This window comes from Perna viridis, chromosome 4 (genome assembly GCF_037379345.1).
Source record: "Perna viridis isolate PV_CMFRI_1.1 ecotype Kerala chromosome 4, ASM3737934v1, whole genome shotgun sequence".
NCBI lineage: Eukaryota > Metazoa > Mollusca > Bivalvia > Mytilida > Mytilidae > Perna > Perna viridis.
The window spans coordinates 47,412,105-47,432,870 of record NC_142448.1 but is presented as its reverse complement, the minus strand read 5'-3'; the positions used below and the strand labels follow the sequence as shown (position 1 = coordinate 47,432,870).

Below are 20,766 nucleotides of genomic sequence, written 5' to 3'. Positions count from 1 at the left end.
AGACAATACCTTGAAAGATAAATAATAGATAGAATGAAACTTTCGATTAATGAAATGATCCTGATGATAAGTCCTACCAAAGTCTTCATGGAGACAAAATTGTCGGACAACTTCTTGTTAGAGTTATTGCTCTAAAGGCAAAAATTTAACAAGGTGAGCGATTCGGGCTCCTGAGAGCCTCTTGTTTCTATGTCACATGAAGTCATGCGACAAAGAATAAAAGGGGAGCAATTAAAATCTAATCTCAATTAGATTGGGATAAAATGAGGCCATGTGGCATATTTATCACATTCGGTAGTTGATCTTGATCTATCAAAAAGGGGGATATCTAGTAAAATTAAGTATTTAAATGTAGCCAAACAAACGTTTAGAGCATAAGGAGTTCCCGCTTATGACATTCCTGCTGGAAATTTTCCTAAATATGTTAAAAATGATTTGATTACATTTTGATTGTATAAGAAATTGCCCCATTCTCAAATTTGTGATCATTATCATTGTGGTTGACCTGTGATTTGAATACCCTATACCACACCCCTAGACCTATATCGCATATCCTATATCACACTCCAAGACTTATATCGCATACCCTAAATCACAAGCCTAAACCTATTTCGGGTACCCTAGACCTACATGTATATTGCATACTGTAGAAATGTATATAACACCCCTAGACCTATATGGCCAGAAATTTTGAATATTTGGGTCATGTAGTTTCGGAAGACTGTGTTTCTACAGACCCAAAGAAAATAGAAGTCGTTCTAGACAGGCCTGAGCCAACTTCATTAACGGAGGTATAATCCTTTGTTCGATTATGTAGTTATTACAGAAAATTCATCGAAAACTTTGCTGATATAGTCAAGCCACTCCACAAACTTACACAGAAGGATCAAAACTTTTCATGGACCGAAGAGTGTCAGCAGTCGTTTGACAAATTGAAGCACTACTTGATCAAAGATCCAATTCTGGCACATCCCGATTTTGAAAAGCCTTTTATATTTGATACGGATGCAAGTAGTCATAGTATAGGTGGAGTGATTTCATAAGTGCTGAATGGTCAAGAACGAATTATTGCTTATGCAACCCGAAGTTTAACAAAAACTGTAACAATATACTGTATTACCAGAAAGGAACTTTTGGCTGTGGTTAATTTTGTCAGGCATTTCAAACACTATCTGTTAGGTAGAAAGTTTTTAGTTAGGACTGACCATAGCTCATTGAAATGGTTATTCAACTCTAAGACTCCAGAGGGGCAAAAGGCATGGTGGTTAGAGGTCCTCAGTTCCTTTGATATGGAGATCCAGCATAGAGCATGTCGGAAGCACACAAATGCCGATGCTCTTAGTCGTCTGCCCTGCGGACAATGTACTTACTGTACCAAAGAAAAAAACAAGGCACAGTTTTCACTGTGACTAGTTCTGATGAACCAAGTTCAGAAAAGACATGTATGACTATGATAATGACCACCCAATGTCATGATCCTGATCTTCAAAAGGTTAATTGTTTGTTTGTTTGTTTGTATGTTGGGGTTTAACGTTCGAGCAGCAATATTTCAGCTATACTATATTCAGACAATGAACATGAAATGATGATCAAATGAAAAAAGGGATGGGACACAAGGATAATGAGGTCGACCAATTTTGATTGCCACTGGAAATGGGGAGATGTGGGTAGGGTCGGACAATTTAGCCTACTGTGGTGGAGCCCTACGGTTCCTACTCCCGGAGAATAGCACAGTAGGGTTCTTTAACGTGCGAGGAACGTGACATCTTTCCCAACACGGTGCACCACTATGGTTTGCGGTCAGGTTTTCCGTATTATAGTCTGACAACCCCAGCATGTAACACACCAGGGGTACCCCATTCCACCACCTGAGGTACACAACCCAGTTGCTCTGCGGGCAGAGCGCCCTAGCCCCTGGCTAATGTTCTGAGCACTATTTAGTCGCCTGTTACGACAAGCTTAGCGCTGCTGCAGGCCTATTCTTTAGACACCCGGACCAGCATGGCGCTTCAAAAGGTTAAAGAGTGGTTGGAAACAGACAGTAAACCAACATCTGATACGATATTCGGGGAATGTTATGTCGTGCGGTCATTAATAGGTCAATGGTCGATATTGGCTATCCATGAAGGAGTGCTGTGTCGTAGTTGGAATGTATGTGGCAAAAGTATCACATATCAACAGGCTTTGGTGCCATTAGCACACAGAAGACAGGTCTTACATTTTTGTCATGACATACGTTCGTCTGGCCACTTAGGAGTCAGGAAAACCTTAAGTAAGATAAGACAGCATTACTTTTGGCCTGACATGTCAAATGACGTTCGTCTTTACATAGCTGGTTGTGAGAAGTGTTGGAAAAGAAAACGTCCTTTAAAACACAAACGAGCACTAATGCAGTTAGTCAAAAGCGGTGTTCCTATGCAGCGGTTGGCAACTGACATCCTAGTCGAATTTCCAGAAACCAAAGCCAGTAACAAGTACATACTAGTGGTCGCAGATTATTTTACCAAGTGGACAGAGGCATTTCCAATGCCAAACATGGAAGCTGCGACTGTTGCTAGACTTTTGGTTGAAGAAGTTGTTACTAGATTTGGAGTACCTCAGGTCATTCATTCTGACCAAGGCAGACAATTTGAAAGCAATCTGTTCAAAGAACTGTGTTCACTACTAGGGATACCTAAGGCACGAACTACGCCTTACCATCCCCAATCGGATGGTATGGTAGAACGGTTTAACCAGACTCTCGATAATATGCTAAGTGCACACGTGACAGACAATCATCGTGACGGATGAGCAACTCCCGTATGTCATGATGGCATATCGGACCACTGAGCACGAAGCGACTGGACTAAGTCCGAATACGCTCATGCTAGGTCGAGAAACAACCACACCATTGGATCTCATGTATTGTATGCCTACCGTATTGAGACCTTGTCCTGTAAACGTTTGGGTTTGGGAGCTTTGGGAACGGTTAGAAGAAGCTCATGCTTTCGTCAGAAGGTACTCTGATCATGAGATGGTCAGACAAAAGACGTATCATGACCAGCGAACATCGTGGGAAAGGTTTGAAATGGGTGACACAGTTAATGTTTACTTTCCTCAAAAGAAGAAGGGGTGTACCCCGAAATTTACTTCGTTGTGGAGAGGGCCCTTTCATATAATAAGAAAAGTATCAAATGTACTGTATGAAGTGGATTGTGGCAGAGACAATCAGTTACAAATCGTTCATTGTGATAGAATAAAGAAAACGCGTGGACAGGCTTTGAGAGGTGAACCTGACAGCGAGGTACAAGGGGTCGAACGGGTTGAAACGTTAGAAACAACTGAAGAGGTTGAAACAGGTTTGATGCCTATTGAAGAAGTTGACGAACTTGCTGAGGAACCGTCTCGTCCAAGGAGGAACGTGAATCCTCCCGCGCGATTATGTTATGTGAATATATAGGATGTCGAAATCATTGAGGAGCATGAGACCATATGGTCTTTCTGATTATTGTAGACTTCATTTCTGATTTAAAAGCTGGTGTTGGAAACACCAAATGATTAAAATTGGGATGATTATACTGATAAATATTGTTGTTTTATTATTTGTGTCCGTCGGATGGGGACGTTAAATCAGAGGTCCCATGTGCAGGGAAACGTCACGCCCTGTGCATGTAAAAGACCCCTCACATTAACCATAAGTGTTTTTTTCGTTGAGGCCAAATTTTTCATACTGGTTTATGAGTGAAATATTTTTCTGTGACATTATAAATTTAACATATTTAGATACTGTATTTTTTTATTTGGTTAAAAGGCTAGTTAGGTGGATAATATGTTAGTCATGTACAAACAGTTTGATTTTATGTTCAGTAGAAAAAAACGCTGGTGTGGAACTGGAACTGTTTAACAGATATACGGTCTATTACTGAGACTTAGGAGTCAGAGTGTGACTGAATGTTCTTAGTTCACAGAACAAAGGGTTTCTGATCTATTTACATTTATGCTTTTAGGAGCAGCTCCATTATTATAACCTCTGCTTTGCATGTGGAATGATTGAGCACCTCTGTTTAGCAAGTTTGTTTGTGTCTGGGTCGCTAGGTATGACCAATGGTTTGATGTTGCCAGCAGCTGTGTTTGTTTGAAGTTTGTATTACGGTTCATGCGAGGCCGCATGTAATCGGAGGCGTGGGTAGTGTGACGAAAATGGTTTATAACATCTGCAAGATATAGGTTTAATAATTATTTAAAACATCCCGATCTATATTGTTCATCCTCAACAGAAATTAACCCATATTAAGGGTAATCAAGGAGATGTTTATCATGGATACATAAAGCTACACTTAGGTTCTTTGGTTTATAACAACTGTAAGTGGGTAATTGTAATAGATAGTGCCATTAACAGGTTTCTATCTAGTGACAGTTGAATATGCCCATTATCATTCGGAAGCAATACACCTTTAACCCCAACCTAACTTACAAAGAAGAGAATCCCGATTACATCAATGGGGTGTCTTCTTCGAAGTCCGCGCTTATAGTATATAGAGCATCAAAATCTAGAAATTTTGATAAAATACAATTAAAATAAAAAGCAAAAATCATTTAAAGCCCACCAAATTTAGCCGTCCGTCCGAGACCTGACAGGGTAGTCAAGGACGTTAAAACCCCCTTAGTTGGAAAACGATTCATTTTGAATCAAGCTTTCGCGGAGCTAGGAAAGAGAATTATTTATGGGGGTTATATAAATAATTCAAGGGTTCTAAGCCTGGTGTGGTGTACCAGTATTGCATTGGTCACAACAAAAGGGCTTGAAACAAACTATCCGAGACAGGTTTGAAACATTGTCTGACTGAACGGGGGTCTCAAATGGTTGGAGGCTAGCTGGCCGAAACATTCCATACCTTGGTTTGAGGATTTGTAAATTGGGGCTGTACAGGATTCAGGGTTCACACACTACTGCAGTGAGTGTTCTCTGTCATACCATACCTTGTCACAGACATTAAGTTTACGTTTAGCTTTATGAATAGTTTGGTTTCCGTTTCCCATGATGTAAAATAATAGGAGCGTGTAGGTTTATTTAAAACAATTGTAATCAATCTGTAAATTTTAAATTTGGTTTCAGTTATACAGTTTCTTTATATTGACGAATCCAGAAAACCGGCATGAATCAAGGTTTATTTCATAAAGGAAATGAATGCGTGTACGCCCCGCTCGGGTACACGTTATAATTATAAGTTCACAACTTCAAACCACTTTAATGATCTTCCTGGATATGAGGGATGTTGTTTTAACAATGACCACCTGTCAGCCAGGTGAAAAGTAACCTACTCTACTCTTACTTATGTTACCTGTTATTAACAGTTATTGAAACAAAGATATGCTCATGAAGTACACTGTACTATATTTTTATAAAGTCATTATGTTTTATTTAAGATAAATTTGAATTATTTTAGTGAAAGAAGTGTTTATTTTTTTCTTAATTAATACAGCTGATAGAGATATTTTAAGAATAACATTTCAGAGCACTAAAATATAGTATATATTTATTGCATTAACATTATATAATGTAGGACAGAAATTATAATGTTACAGAAATATTGTTGGTAAAATTTGAAAAATCTACCAGTATTGACCGAGTGGCTTAAAAACAAGTAAAAACCTGGGACAATGATAACCGCCCAACCTCTATTTTTGTCTGATTTTCCACATAATTATATGTACATGTAAGAATATTTCTCATAAAGAGGAGGTTTCTGTACTTCCATATCATGTGGTTAAAACGCATGTATATTTTCATGCATTTACATTGTAACATGTTGCTTTTATCAAAGACACTGTTATAATTTTTCTTGATTTCTTTTCAGTGGTAATCCCTTTTAAAGTTTCACTAGATGTAGCGAGAAGAAAGCAAAAGCAAAATGGACTATTTTTGTACTGGGATACTATTTAAGCATGAAACGAAGTTCATGGTTCTCAAGTGCTGGTACATGTCAACATCTCTTAATAAAAACTACAAATATGAAGTCTGATTTCGTAGCACTTATTTGTTTGAAAAATATAAAAGTTCCTTGTATTGTAATCTTATACATATTTGTGAAACAATCATGCAGAAAAAATGAAAGAAATGCACATATATTATTGAAGGCAGACAGGTAAAAAAACACTCCGCTTAAGCGCAACAATGATTCATCATAAAAAGTGGTACTCATGGGGTATGGGTCCACTATTTACCTTTTTGTTTTGGAGAGCAGAAAAGATGGATTTATATTCAAAGAGCATTTGTTATAAAGAAAGACATAATTTTTCCTTTATTCACTACTTCTCTTTATCCTTGACTTTCCAACTTGATTGGAATCTTAAATGGCTAAAATATATGAGGTACAAAGATTCTTTCAGTTTAAAGATATTTAAACTGCATAAAAATTCCTAGAGAAAGGTAATCATTTATTGAAAAAAAGTGTGTAGTTTAGACATAGTGGAGAAACGCTCTCGGACCCACGTGGGGTCTGGGAGTAGGGCAGAGCGTCAACACATCAGCCCAACCGCTAGTAGGACATACTCTGACCGAGTTCTTCGGTCAGGTATCCCGAAGGTTGGGCTCCGCCACCAACACCAGTTGGTTCTACTTACCCACTAACATCGACCGTGATATGCCTGCATTGGTATTCAAGGTCGTTAAAAAACCCCAATCATTTCATTTCTGATTCTGGCACATGTCGGTATTCCGGGTAATGAAATTAGCGACAGAATTGCAAAACAAGCTCTATCAAAGCCTGCTATTGGTGTCAAAATTGGGTTAAGTTCCAAAGAATTTTATCTATTATTTCCAAAATTTTTCAACAAAAATGGCAGACAAGCTGGGAAAATTCGAATCACATTTGGCATAAACAATTAATGTAAAACCAGCATTTTACAGTGATAAAAGGCACCACGCAAATACAATTACTAGACTCAGACTGGGCACAACCATGCTACCAGGTCAAATAGGAAAATATATTTAAGATATATCGCCTTTATGCCAAAAATGTGGAGTTTCAGAGGACATTAAGCATGTCCTTATAAATTGTTTAGAACACCATCAAGCACGTTTGGAACTTAAAGAAAATATCCACTAATTTGCTCTCTACACTCTATCGGAACTAAACCTTCTTAACCCACCAAAATCAGTTCAACAACAAGTCTGGTCAGCATTGGCGCAATTTCTTTCAGTCAGTGGTTATCATGGTAAAATATAGCATACTTTTGTTTAAATTACTATGGCAAGCCGAAGTGGACAAAAATGAACATTTTCTGATATTAAAAAATGATTTTTTTAATATTACAAATTGATTTTCTGATATTACAATTTAGATTTCTTATATTACAAACCACTTTTTTAATATTAAAAATCATTTTTTAATATAAAAATTCAATTGAATTTCTAATATTTAAAAAGATTTTTTAATATAAGAAATTGATTTTCTAATATTAGAAAATGGATTTGCCGTATTCAGTTGCGATTTTTTAATATTAGAAAATCATTTTGTAACATTAAAAAATGTGACTGATTTTCTAATATTACAAATTCATTTCGTAATAATATAATATTACTAAATCAGGAATTTGTAATATTAGAAAATGAATTTTTAGTATTACTTACAAAATGAATTTCTAATATTAGAAAAATCTTTTCTGATATAAAAAAAAATTATTTTGTATTATAAAAATTCATTTTCTAATATTACAAAATATTGGTTTTTGTCCACTTTGGCTTGCCATAAATTACGGTGATTGTCCTTCAATAACTTAAAACCCTAAATATATATAAACGTCTCAGAATATCACGACTCCATGCGCTACGCTGCTCCATCGGATCAAATTGATACAGGGAAGATATGTAAACGTATAGTAAGGTCTGAACAATTCCCAACGATGTTAGAACTGTCAAATTTGCGATGCAATACTAAGAAAGCTCTAGAACAATTTAGAAAACAATTAATCATTAATGAGTCAGATAAACAATACTTGTTTGTCCACAAATTCTAGAAAATTCTATTATTGAAATAAGATGTTTAGTATTTATTTATTTATTTATCGGGTTTAACGCCCGAGCAGCAATATTGCAGCTATATTCAGGCGATGAACATGAAAGGGATGATAAAATGAACATGAAATGAAAAAAAGGGATGGGACACAAGGATAATAGGGAAGACTAATTTAGATTGCCACTAGAAAAAGGGGGGACAGGTAGGGTCGGGCAATTTAGCCTCCTCTGGCGGAGCCCTATGGTTCCTACTACGGGAGAATACCACAGTAGGTTCTTTAACGTGCGAGGAACGTGGCCTCTTTCCCAACACGGTGCACCACTATGGTTTGCGGTCAGGTTTTCCGTATTAAAGCCTGACAACCTCAGCATGTAACACGCCAGGGGTACCCCATTCTACCACATGGGGCACACAGTCTTACAATTGTCAAAAATAACAACATCCTGACAATATATTAATATATATATTAATTGTAAGTAGAATAATCCACATCCTATATATCAAATGTAGTTACACTGATTACAGCCTAGCAGTTTCAGATGGTCGTGCGACACACTTATAAATATGTAGCATTTTTCAGTAAATTTTGATGAGAGAAGTTAAAATTGGGTAGTTGATGCTTAGCTTTTTGATATAATAAATCCATCAGACTCAAAGAACCATTAAAAGGATGTTCTTCCATCTGTGATGAAATCTATTGATTTTTTCTCCATGCAGTGGTAAGGGGGGAAGCCTTAAGTGCAAGGCCTTTAGGAATAATTCCTTGATGTAAATATGTTTCTAAATTTGATATATGATGTTCAGCTTTGATCATTTTCAGTCAGAGCCCTAAATTTGTTGAAATAATCTTGTAATTGTATAGTACCTACGAATGATTGGATCGTGTCGTAAAACACGATACAGGCTAAAAAGTTAGAAATAATAATTAATCGTCTAAATAAAAGTCAACAATCACTCTTGCGGGGTGATGGTTCGTTAAAAACGATGCAAAACATAACCATAAATTAAATAAACGTCTAAATATGTTTAACATCACCAAAAAATGGTAAAATTTACATTGAATGTTAACTGATAACTGATATCCTTCTTCAGCATAAAACTCATAAAGTTCAAGATCAAAACAGATTCAGAAGCTGAATCACGTACGCTGTGGGTGATTGTACCTTTATCAAAGGCACATTTAAGCAAATGATAAGGAACCTGAATGAAAATAAAAAAGGGGGGTCTTTTTATCAAAATTAAAAATAAAAATTAACTGTGGAAAATAATTGAAAAAAGTCAAAATATAGTAGGGCGGCGTATTGATGTATAGCATGTATTGCTGTACCAGCCTTAGACCAAGACCTAAAAATGGGTTATTTTTTCTCGTTTATTCCATCTGGAGAAGTTGTTTGTAATTTTTTCATCCAAAAGCTTTCCCAAGACACTCTTTTACATTTTGACCAGTTTTTATTAGCTCACGTGGCCGAAGGCCAGGTGAGCTATTGCCATCACTTGGCGTCTGTCGTCGTTAATAATTTTTCAAAACTTCTCTTCTGAAACTACTTGACCACTTGGAACAAAACATGGTATTAATGTTCCTTGGGGTATCCTTCATAGAACTGATGTGGGGATTTTTGATCCGTCGAAAAACATGGCCGCCGTTACTAAAAATAGAACAAAGGGGCCAGACAATAGTTTTTGGCATATATCTCCAAAACGGTTAGGTTAAGCACAATCCTGACCCAGTAAAAGTGTTAAGCATAAGATCTATCTACAGTAAAATTTTCATTTTAATCTGTTCAGCCACGTTGGAGTTATTGCCCTTTTTCGACGTTTTTTTTTGTATTTTTAATAATATTTCTTTCAAAAATCTTCTCCTCTGACACTATTTTACCAATTGAAACAAAACTCAGTAAAAGTGTTCCTTGGGGTATCCTGCAGAGAATTGGGGTTTTTTGATCCGTTGGGGTCAGACAGTAGTTTTTCGCATATATCTTCAAAACCGTTAGGTTTAGCCAAATTCTTTCAATAGCTGAAATGATCCTTATTTTTAGGACTACAAAAGTCATCAGGCATAAAATTTGTCAGACTCTGTCTCATAAGAGTTATAGCCATTTACAGTTTTCAGCCACTGTCTTGAAAGCTATGATATATGTAGACTTTCATTTACGGAAATGATCCTTATGATAAGTCCTATCAAAGTTTTCTTGAATCAAAATTGTTGGACAACTTCTTGTTTAATGTATTGCCCTTGAAAGGCAAATTTGAACCAGGTGAGCGATTCAGGCTCCTGGGAGCCTCTGGTTATGTTTTATGATCGTAACAACGTTGTGGAGATCCTCCTGGGTGTTTCCGGCGGATCTAAGATGGCGACTTAGAGGGAGGTCTGGTTTGCATTTGTAGTCACTGCGATGACCATTCATACGCCGGTTGAAAGGTTGTTCTGCTTCGTCAACGTACTGCATACTGGAGAAGGTATATGGTATTTTCGGTTTTGCAAGTCATGTCGCAAAAATGGCAAATTCCTTTCCAGTGCAGTATCTGGGTACAGGTCTTACATCTTTTATCTCCACATGGTCGACACTGGCTCGTCGTATTTTGTTTGGGCTGAGATGAAATCTCTGCTCTTACTAGGGCATCTCTGAGGCTCCTAGGTCTATGGAATGCCAGGACCGGGGCCCCAGGAAAGAGCTTGGAGAGCTTAGGATGTTTTGAATGTCTTCCCAATTTGAATGCAGTAGCTGCGAGTTTCCTAAAGGCTGGATGGTATGTAAGCACAAAAGGAACCCTTTTGTTCTTTTTCTTGGGTTTGTACTCGAGGATATCTTTACGGTTGATGTTGTTAGCACGTTCAAATCCCCGATCTATATCTGGTGATTTATAGCCACGCGATAACAAATGACCACGGCGTTCATCTAGACGTTTGTTGGCGGTATCGTCAGATGAGGAAATGCGCCGAATTCGAAGTGCCTGGCTGTATGGTATACTTTTAAGGAAAACTATTGACCAAACTTTACGACAAACGTGATGACTTTTCATTCAGAATTGTCAACTTTCCTTTCATCTGTGGCAACATCCCTTCGGCTCCTGCATATGGAGTGTTCATATCACAACTCATACGTTATGCCAGAGCTTGCCGAAACTACGCAGACTTTTTGTATCGCGCTAGAACTCTAACAAATAGGCTTCTGGAACAGAGTTATGTTGCTACAAGATTGAAGTCATCACTACAGAAGTTTTATGGTCGTCATCATGAACTCATGGATCGTTATGGTGTATCCATCAGCACCATGAAAACTGATTTATTCAACGGGTCATAGTTTTCCTTTCCTCGTTTGTCTACCCCGGACTTGACTTTTTATGAGCAACTCGGCGGGTGTTTCTAGAAAAGCAGAGGACGCTTACCCTACCGGTGCACCTGGTCCATGCTCCCAGTTTTTAGTGGAGTCCGAGTTGCTCATTTACTTTTGTTACTTTGTATGTATGATTTTAGTTACTTTATGTTCTTTGTTGTGTATGTCTGTTTTCCATGTCTGGTCTTTGTCCCTGGATTAAATTCTTTTGAATACCGCTATAACCTTGGTTCCCTTGATTACTCTTTTTTAGTACAGTGTTTTGGATGACAACTACATGTATTGGGAGATAAGTATTGGTGACTCTCAGTTGGTTTGCTGTGAATATCTGTTAACATTTCCCCGTCTCTTACAAACGTAGTAGTATCCAAAAATGTAATTTTAGTGTCAGAAATTTCATGGGTGAATTTGATTGATGGATGAACATTGTTGGCACGTGTGATAAAATTGTCTAAATTTTGTGTTGACTCAGTCCATTTCATGTCAACATCATCGATGAATCGAAACCAAGAAAGGGTTTTCGATGAAGATGTTGAAATTGTTTGATTTTCCAATTTACCCATGAAGATGGTAGCATACGAAGGAGCCATTTTTGTTCCCATAGCTGTACCATTGATTTGGAGGTAGTGTTCGTCGTTGAAATTGAAGTTGTTACACTTAAAAACTAAAGTGAGTAAATTTACTAGGCAATCAGTAGGGGGTCCAAAATATCTCATGATTCCCAAGCTTCTCTGCAGGCTTCTATATCGTCATCGCGTGGGATATTAGTATACAGTGAAGTGACATCAAAGGAGGCCAGAACTGTTTCGGGATGTAAAGGATTCATTGATTCTATTTTCCTCAGATAGTCCGTGGTGTCTTTTAAATATGACGGGAGCTTTTGAACAAGGGGTCGGAGATGGTAATGAACAAATTCAGAATTTTTTTTCGGTTGGATGACTATTAGCTGAAACTATGGGCCGTCCAGTGATATCTTTTTTGTGAATTTTAGACAGAAAGTAAAAACATCCTGGTCTTGGATCCTCTGGTTTTAGGTATTCTACATGTTCTTCAGTAATGCTGCCGTCCTTGCACATTTTGTTCAGTTCTGAAGTGATTTTTTTCACTAAAAGATTAAGTAGGGTCGCTGGATAGCTTTTTATAAAATCTTTCATCTGAAAGTTGACGCATTGCTTCTGAGATGTAGTTATTTTTATCCATGACTACTATGCCTTGGTCTTCTGGTTTTATAACTATATCGTCACGGTTTTTCAACGACTGTATTGCTTTTTTATCATCGGGCGTGATGTTGAAGAAAGATGGAATGTAGTTGTTGGATAAGTGTTTGACATCTGATTTTATTTTGTCAATAACATTTTCTAGCGTGCCACATTTATTCAGTTTAGGAGCCCATAGATTTTTCTTTTTGAATTTTTGAGTGTATAGATCACTTTCTTTATGGTCGGAGTCAGGGTCAGGGTCCATATCCTGGTCTTCATATTTGTTAGCAAAATGTTCTTTGAGCCTGAGGGATCTAGCAAATTTGTCTAGTTCGTCTTCAAGTGGAACTTCATCTATATTATTAGGAGTAGGACAGAAATTCAAACCTTTAGATAAAACCCTGGTTTCAATTTCAGATAGAGCAAAAGATGAGAGGTTGACAATTGTCGTGGTGGAGATTCGTTTCAAGTTGGATTTTCTCTTAAATCTGCGTTTACGAGACTTTTTATACGTAGGTTTGTCCTTTGACAAAATATCATGTACTTCTGTATTGTCCGAGATGTTTACACCGTCTCGTGTGAATTTGTGAAGTTGTTTACTTCTTAATTTCTTGGATTGAATAGATCGGATTTCGTCTCTGAATAGCCCCGGGCAGGTCCGGGTGTCAAAAGAATAGGCCTGCAGCAGCACTAAGCTTGTCGTAAGAGGCGACTAAATAGTGCTCAGAACCTTAACCGGGGGCTAGGGCGCTCTGCCCACAGAGCAACTGGGATGTGTGCCCCAGGTGGTGGAATGGGGTACCCCTGGCGTGTTACATGCTGGGGTTGTCAGGCTATAATACGGAAAACCTGACCGCAAACCATAGTGGTGCACCGTGTTGGAAAGAAAGATGCCACGTTCCTCGCACCCTGCTGTGGCATTCAATAGGACTAAGAACCTTTGCGCTCCGCCACAGGAGGCTAAATTGCCCGACCCTACCCATCCCCCTTTTTTGTAGTGGCAATTAAAGTTTGTCGGCCCTATTATCCTTGTGTCCCATCCCTTGTTTCATTCCATCATCATTCATGTTCATTGTATCATCCATTTCATGTTTATCGCCTGAATATAGCTGAAATATTGCTGCTCGGGCGTTAAACCTCAACAATCCATCAATCAATCAATCAATCAATCGTCTGAAAATTACAAAGTTCAAGTTCGGATAGAAAAGAACGAGCATTTTTCAGTAAATTTTGATGAGATATGTTGAAATTGGCTAGTTGATGCTTAGCTTCTTGATATAATAAATCCATCAGACTCAAAGAACCATTAAAAAGAATATTATTCCATCTGTGTTGAAATCTATTGGATTTTCCTCAAGTGGTAAGGGGGGAAGCCTTAGTGCAAAACCTTTAGGAATAATTCCTTGATGTAAATATGTTTCTAAATTTGATATATGATGTTCAGCTTTGATAATTTTCAGAGTCCTGGCATTCCGTAGAGCTAGGAGCCTAAGAGATGCCCTTGTAAGAGCAGAGATTTCATTTCAGCCCAAACAAAATACAACGGACCAGTGTTGACCATGTGGAGATAAAAGATGTAAGACCTGTACCCAGATACTGCACACCAAAACGTTTAAAAGCTACTGCATTGGAAAGGAATTTGCCATTTTTTGCGACATGACTTGCAAAACCGAAAATATTATACACCTTCTCCAGTGCCGATGGGGTATGCAGTACGTTGGCGAAACAGAACAACCTTTCAACCGGCGTATGAATGGTCATCGCAGTGACTACAAATGCAAACCAGACCTCCCTCTAAGTCGCCATCTTAGATCCACCGGACACACCCAGGAGGATCTCCACAATATTGTTGTTACGATCATAGAACATAATAAAAACTGTTCAAAATGTAAAAGAGTGATGAAAAAATTACAAACAACTTCTCCAGATGGAATAAACGAGAAAAAATAATCCATTTTTAGGTTTTGGTCTAAGGCTGGTACAGCACTACATGGTACACATCAATACGCCGTACTACTATATTTTGATTTTTTTCAATTGTTTTCAACTGTTAATTTTTATTTTTAATTTTGATAAAAAGACCCACTTTGTTATTTTCATTCAGGTTCCTTATCATTTGCGTATGTGTGCCTTTGATATATATATATATAATTGCAAGTAGAATAATCCACACCCTTTATATCAAGTGTAGTTGCACTGATTACAGCCTAGCAGTTTCAGGTGGTCGTGTGACACACTTATAAATACCTAAGGTCAATAATTAACGTTATAAAACCGAGACCAACATATTCATATAATACCATTTATCTTAAAGAATATCATCTTTCATTTTTTTAATAAAAAACAAAATAATATAAAACTTCGGTTTATATCTAGACATAAAGCTAAACTCCCAAATATTAACTTTTTTCTTCTTTTTCTTTTTTTTTTATTCTACTCTCTTTAATTTTACCACTTTGGCTTATAAATACATTTCTTATTTACTTCTTTGGCTAAATGTTTGGCTGTTCCTAAGTCCACGTGTAAATTTTGGATTTACATTTACAGTTGTTAAATTCTAAAAGTTGACCAATCTTACCAATAGTAATCAATCCCGTTTTCAAACTTATAAAAAAATGGTCAACCTATTCACCAGAAGCATGAGCTGGAACGGTCTCGTGTGGCATTAGTAAAACTGCGTACTAACGTCGTGTGCTAGCACAGTAAAATCCGGGAACTACGTCCGGCTAGACAAGGCAGTCTAAATTTACATACACTTTTTAGCTCAGCATAAACTTTTCGGCATTATAAATAAGCATACACCTTTGGTAACTAAAATTCTAACATTATCAATTATTAAATTTGCACTTCACCTTTAGATATTCATCAAACCATAGCCAGTTGACTCTAAAACGCATACACTATTTGGCAATCTAAATCACACAGGTCTGCCGCCTTCTGGGTCCGACTGGTTGTCCTTGTCCCTTCATCCAACTTGGCATTTTCCTCCTTTACATGCCCATTTTCAAAACTTCAATTTCATTCCTTAAACCATGCAGTAGTTTTGTATTTTTGTATTTTTGAAAATTAACATTTCAGTTATACATAATTTACATTTCCTGTTACCTATTTTTTTTAAACAATTATTAATTATTTACTTTTACTATTAGTTATTAACTTATTATTTCTTTTATTTTGTTAAACATACAATTTAGATAAATAGCAAAATTATTTAAAGCCCACCAAATTGGGCCGTCCGGGCGAGACCCGACAGGGTAGTCAAGGACGTTAAAAAAATCCCTTAGTAGTAATACAAAAATTGGTTCAGTTTGTTAGTTTAAACAGAGAAAGATTTGAAAGAAATTATAACCGAAAATGTAGATACAGTTGAAACTTAAAGAAGCCAAGAAGTAAGTTTGGTTTACTAAAGCCTAGAAGTTCCAGTATAATTTTGAAGCTTGTGGTTTACAAGCAAGCAGTTTCATGAAGCTTTCAAGTTAGTTGCAAATTACCGGGTTGTTCGATACTGTAATTTCTCTAGTTAGAGAATGGTCGCATTCCCTCGAACAGGTGGTTTCTAACTAACTATAGGCTTGCTTGAAACATAGTGTTTCAAGGACTATGTGTCGCGGAAGCTAGGTGTTCCAAGACTAAGTGTCTGGAGAACAAATTTTTCCGAGACTAGGTGTCTCAGAAACAAGGTGTTCAGGGACTAGGTGTCCCGGGAGCTAGTTGTTCTAGGAACTTGGGTTAAGGCTAAGTGGTTAGTTGATTTGCTTGGTATATGCGTTTGTTGTTTAGGCTTCTTGTTTTGTTGGTAGTTCGGTTAATTTAGAACAATCAAGTTTTAATATGTGTCATAAATATCGAAGCACCTCAGATTCTGTGAAAACAGATACGAACGGCATTTCAACCTATTTTGAATTTGATAAGTATTCAAACACACCGAAAACGTTACATAATTTGTTGGCAGCAAGGTGGGATCTGAGAAAATTCATTATGTCATATGCATTGTTTGATAGAATATATATATATGCTTGCAAGGAGCAATTTAGTTCTGAATAAACATATAGATTGTTTGAAATAAAATATTTGTAAATACGTTGTGTTTATGTTATCACCAAAATGTCCCGAACATACGGGGATGACCTGTTGTATAACCCTGAAGAAATTCAAGATTCTAAACAACTGACCAGGGAAATTGATAGACTGAACTTGGAAACAGACCGCATGAGAATTACTAGTCATAAAAACTCCCCAGACTTTGCTCAATCCTCGCCAATTTATCCAACAATGCGTTCAAGGCAAAGTGACTAGGGAATTGGTAGGTCTAGAAATCCAAAATCTGACTTTGACAAAACAAGGGCTTTGCGTGAACATAAACATGTTGGGATAGGGGCAAAGTCGAAGATTTTACATCATGATAGTGTAAGTGATGCTGCTTCACGGGACGTAGTCCAAGAGAATAGAGCCTATTTTGATCAACTTCGTCACACAAAGAGGAAAGAAGGCTGTGGTAAAGTCAGAGGACTCAACTGAAAAGGAAAATAGCTCAGCTCTATCCCCAGAAGCAAAAATGTTGTAAAGCCCGCAACCTATGACGGAAAGGGGGCATGGGTGGATTATAAGTCCCATTTTGATGCATGTTCAAGTATAAATACTTGGTCAGACAAAAAATAGGGTTTGTATCTGGCCGTGTCATTAAGGGGACAAGCCCAGGGAGTTCTATGACATTTTTCTGAAGATCAAAGGCAACATTATAAAGAGCTTGTAAGGTCTCTTTAGGAGAAGTTTTCTCCTGCAAACCAGACTGAACTTATTGAACTCAGTTGCGTGAACGCCGTCAAAAAGCAGCGGAAAGCCTTCCTGAGTTAGGCCAGGATATCAGGCGCTTAGCAAACCTTGCTTAACCAACAGCTCAAAATGACGTTCGTGAAATACTTGCAAAGGAGCAGTTCATTTACGGGCTTAAAAGTGTTGACATGAGACTTCGAGTCAAACAAGCTTGACCATCAGACTTAAAAGACGCCATACGACACGCCGTTGAATTAGAAGCTTTCAATAAAGCAGAGCTTAAGAGAGAAGAAAATAATGGTTTCTTAAGGATTACTGCACTTGACAGTGACTCTATCGAGACAAGCGATAGGAAGTTAGATCTCTTGAAGAATATGCAAAAAAAAAGCTGGATGTTTTAAATGTGGGAAATTTGATCATTTCAAGAAAGATTGTCCGGAAAGTAGGGTTATGAGTAAAAAAGAAAGTCCAACGAAGGCTCAGGAAACCACATCTGGGAAAAAGAATGGTACAATAGGGGTGAACAAACTGGCCACTGAAGCCGGAATGTTCATTGAAACCAAAGTCAATGGTACCAATTCAAAATGTTAATTGATACAGGGGCAACAGTGACTCTCATATCAAAGAAATTATTTGATAGCATGCATTCGCATGTAATGACACAAATGGACAGAGAGATACTGACTGCCAATGGTTCTCCTCTGACTTTATCTGGGAAAACCATCATTGACATTGACATAAATGGGTATGTCTGCTCAAATATAGCTGTAGTAGCTGACATAACTGTTGACGGTATATTGGGAATAGATTTTCAGAGAACCCAATATTGTGTCATTGGTATGACTAAAGGTAGTATTCGGATGAAGGGGAAAGAGATCCAATTAAACTTCGAAGGTCGGACAGGTTGCTATTGAGTATCTGTCGCAACGAATAAACAGTTACCTCCTGGAAACGAGAAACCAGTGTTTAGAAATGCCAGGAAAGCTACCATTTCAAACAGATATGTGAATACCGCTGAATCACCTCTGGAGAAAAACAAGGTAACATGTGGTCCGTGTATCAAAACGTTCAAGAAAATGGCTTAGTACAGACGTCATATGGCTAGATTCCACAAACAATGATGTTGGCACAAGTAAGGTATCAAGTAACAGTGAGAATAAAGGATATAAGTCGAAGGCATCTCCCGCTGGAAATCTTTTTCAAGGAGTGGAAAAGAATCAGACCCCGGTAGGTCAACGGGAAGGGGACAGGAAATGATTATTCCAGGTTAGCATGGGATGATAGAAAATCTGACTCAGGTAAGGAAGATAACATCAATTCATCTGTAAAGAGAGGAATCAAAAGAAAGCCAAAGGGACCAGAAAAGAGACTGTCACAGCCAGAAAGGCTGTTATCAAAACAATTGAAAGCATGCATGTCAAAACGGAAGTACAAAATATAGAAACAAAAGCCCTGGCGTTTATATTGATCAGATGACAGGAAAAAGTTTTAATATCTTTGGTCGTTGAACATGGATCGTTATGGTGTATCCATCTGCACCATGAAAACTGATTTATTCAACGGGTCATAGTTTTCCTTTCCTCGTTTGTCTATCCCGGACTCGGCGGGTGTTTCTAGAAAAGTAGAGGACGCTTACCCTACCGGTGCACCTGGTCCATGCTCCCAGTTTTTAGTGGAGTCCGAGTTGCTCATCTGCTTTTGTTACTTTGTATGTATGATTTTAGTTACTTTATGTTCTTTGTTGTGTATGTCTGTTTTCCATGTCTGGTCTGTCCCTGGATTGCATTCTTTTGATTACCGCTATAACCTTGGTTCCTTTGATTGCTCTTTGAAAACAAAGATAATTTTGAGTCTGATTTGTATTTGACGTTGCTAACGGGAGATGCAGGTAACACATGTTTGAAAACAGGGCCACATAGGTGGAAGGGCTATAAAAGATGTCATGACTGTGTCAGGAAAAATTGAGAATAATAGAGGTAGAACTGGAAGTAGTTGGGGATTCATTGTATATGATTAAACTTTAATTTTGTTTGCAGGAAGCAAACTTGAATTAATTGAATTTATAGGAATCAGTTGCTGAGACGTAAAATCGATGTCCCATGAACAAGGAAACGTCACGCTTGTGCATGTAAAAGGACCCTCATGTAAGCCGTAAGTGCTTCTTGTCGAGGCTACATTTCAGGACTTGAGTTTTTTGATAAAACATTCTTTAACGGTAACAGCCAAAATTGTTTCAATTTTTACAGGTCTTACTTTTGCAAAAGTAACTTGAATATGGTATTTAATTGTGTTGGTCATGCGAGGAAGCATGAAATCGGAGGCGTGGGTAATGTGACAAAAATGCAGTTTATTTGTTACAAATTATTTGCAGATTGTTAAAATGATCAAATTCATAATAAGATATCCATTTGTTGGTTTAGAGTCGGAAACATTAATGGAAATCACTTCACACTTGCGGTTGTTATAGATGCTTCTTCAGTTTCTGGGCGTTTTCCGCGAGGTCCTCGCTTTTGGTATATAAAGTGGCAATTCCTTAAAAAAATTGGTCCGTCCGTGCGATACCCGACAGGGTAGTCAAGGACTTTAAAAACCCCCTTAGTTAGAAAAATTGGTTCAGTTTGTTAGTTTAAACAGAGAAAGATTTGAAAGAAATTATAACCGAAAATGTAGATACAGTTGAAACTTAAGGAAGCCAAGAAGTAAGTTTGGTTTACTAAAGCCTAGAAATTCCAGTATAATTTTGAAGCTTGTGGTTTACAAGCAAGCAGTTTCATGAAGCTTTCAGGATAGTTGCAAATTACCGGGTTGTTCGATACTGTAATTTCTCTAGGGAATGGTCGCAGTCCCTCGAACAGGTGGTTTCTAACTATCTATAGGCTTGCTTGAAACAGTGTTTCAAGGACTATGTGTCTCGGAAGCTAGGTGTTCCAAGACTAAGTGTCTGGGGAGCAAATTGCTCCGAGACTAGGTCTCTCAGAAACAAGGTGTTCAGGGACTAGGTGTCCCGGGAGCTAGTTGTTCCAGGAACTTGGGTTAAGGCATTTCCTTAAAACAGATGGTACTCTTTAGAAGTTTTTTGATCGGTTCATTTAGCTTGCAATTTGGTCACATGAATATTTATGAGGTCTTCCTTGACTAAGTGCCTCAGCCCTTTGATTTTAAATACTAGGTCGACCCTCAGATTTTGTAATGTGCGAGCGCATAGAAGCAACAATCCGTTTTATGTAAGCATGTGATCAAACTCGGAGCCATTATTTTTCCTCAGAGCCGCTCTCACTCTATAAGTGCATGTATATGCCGTGTACTTGATAGAAAAGCTGTGACTACCAATTTTAAAGTCCACTCTTAGTTTATCATATCGAAGGAGGATTAAAGCAACGATTTCCCACACTCCGAGTCGTGAGTACTCTACCATGAGACCACCGTTTTAGAACTAAAGCTAAAGTCAATTGTGAGGTATGG

At 37.7% G+C, this 20,766-nt stretch overlaps 1 pseudogene; it reads left to right on the top strand.

Moving 5' to 3' along the window:
• The first annotated feature begins 16,635 nt into the window (after positions 1–16,635).
• On the top strand, positions 16,636–18,389 carry LOC148620319 (uncharacterized; annotated as a pseudogene).
• The last annotated feature ends 2,377 nt before the right edge of the window (positions 18,390–20,766 follow it).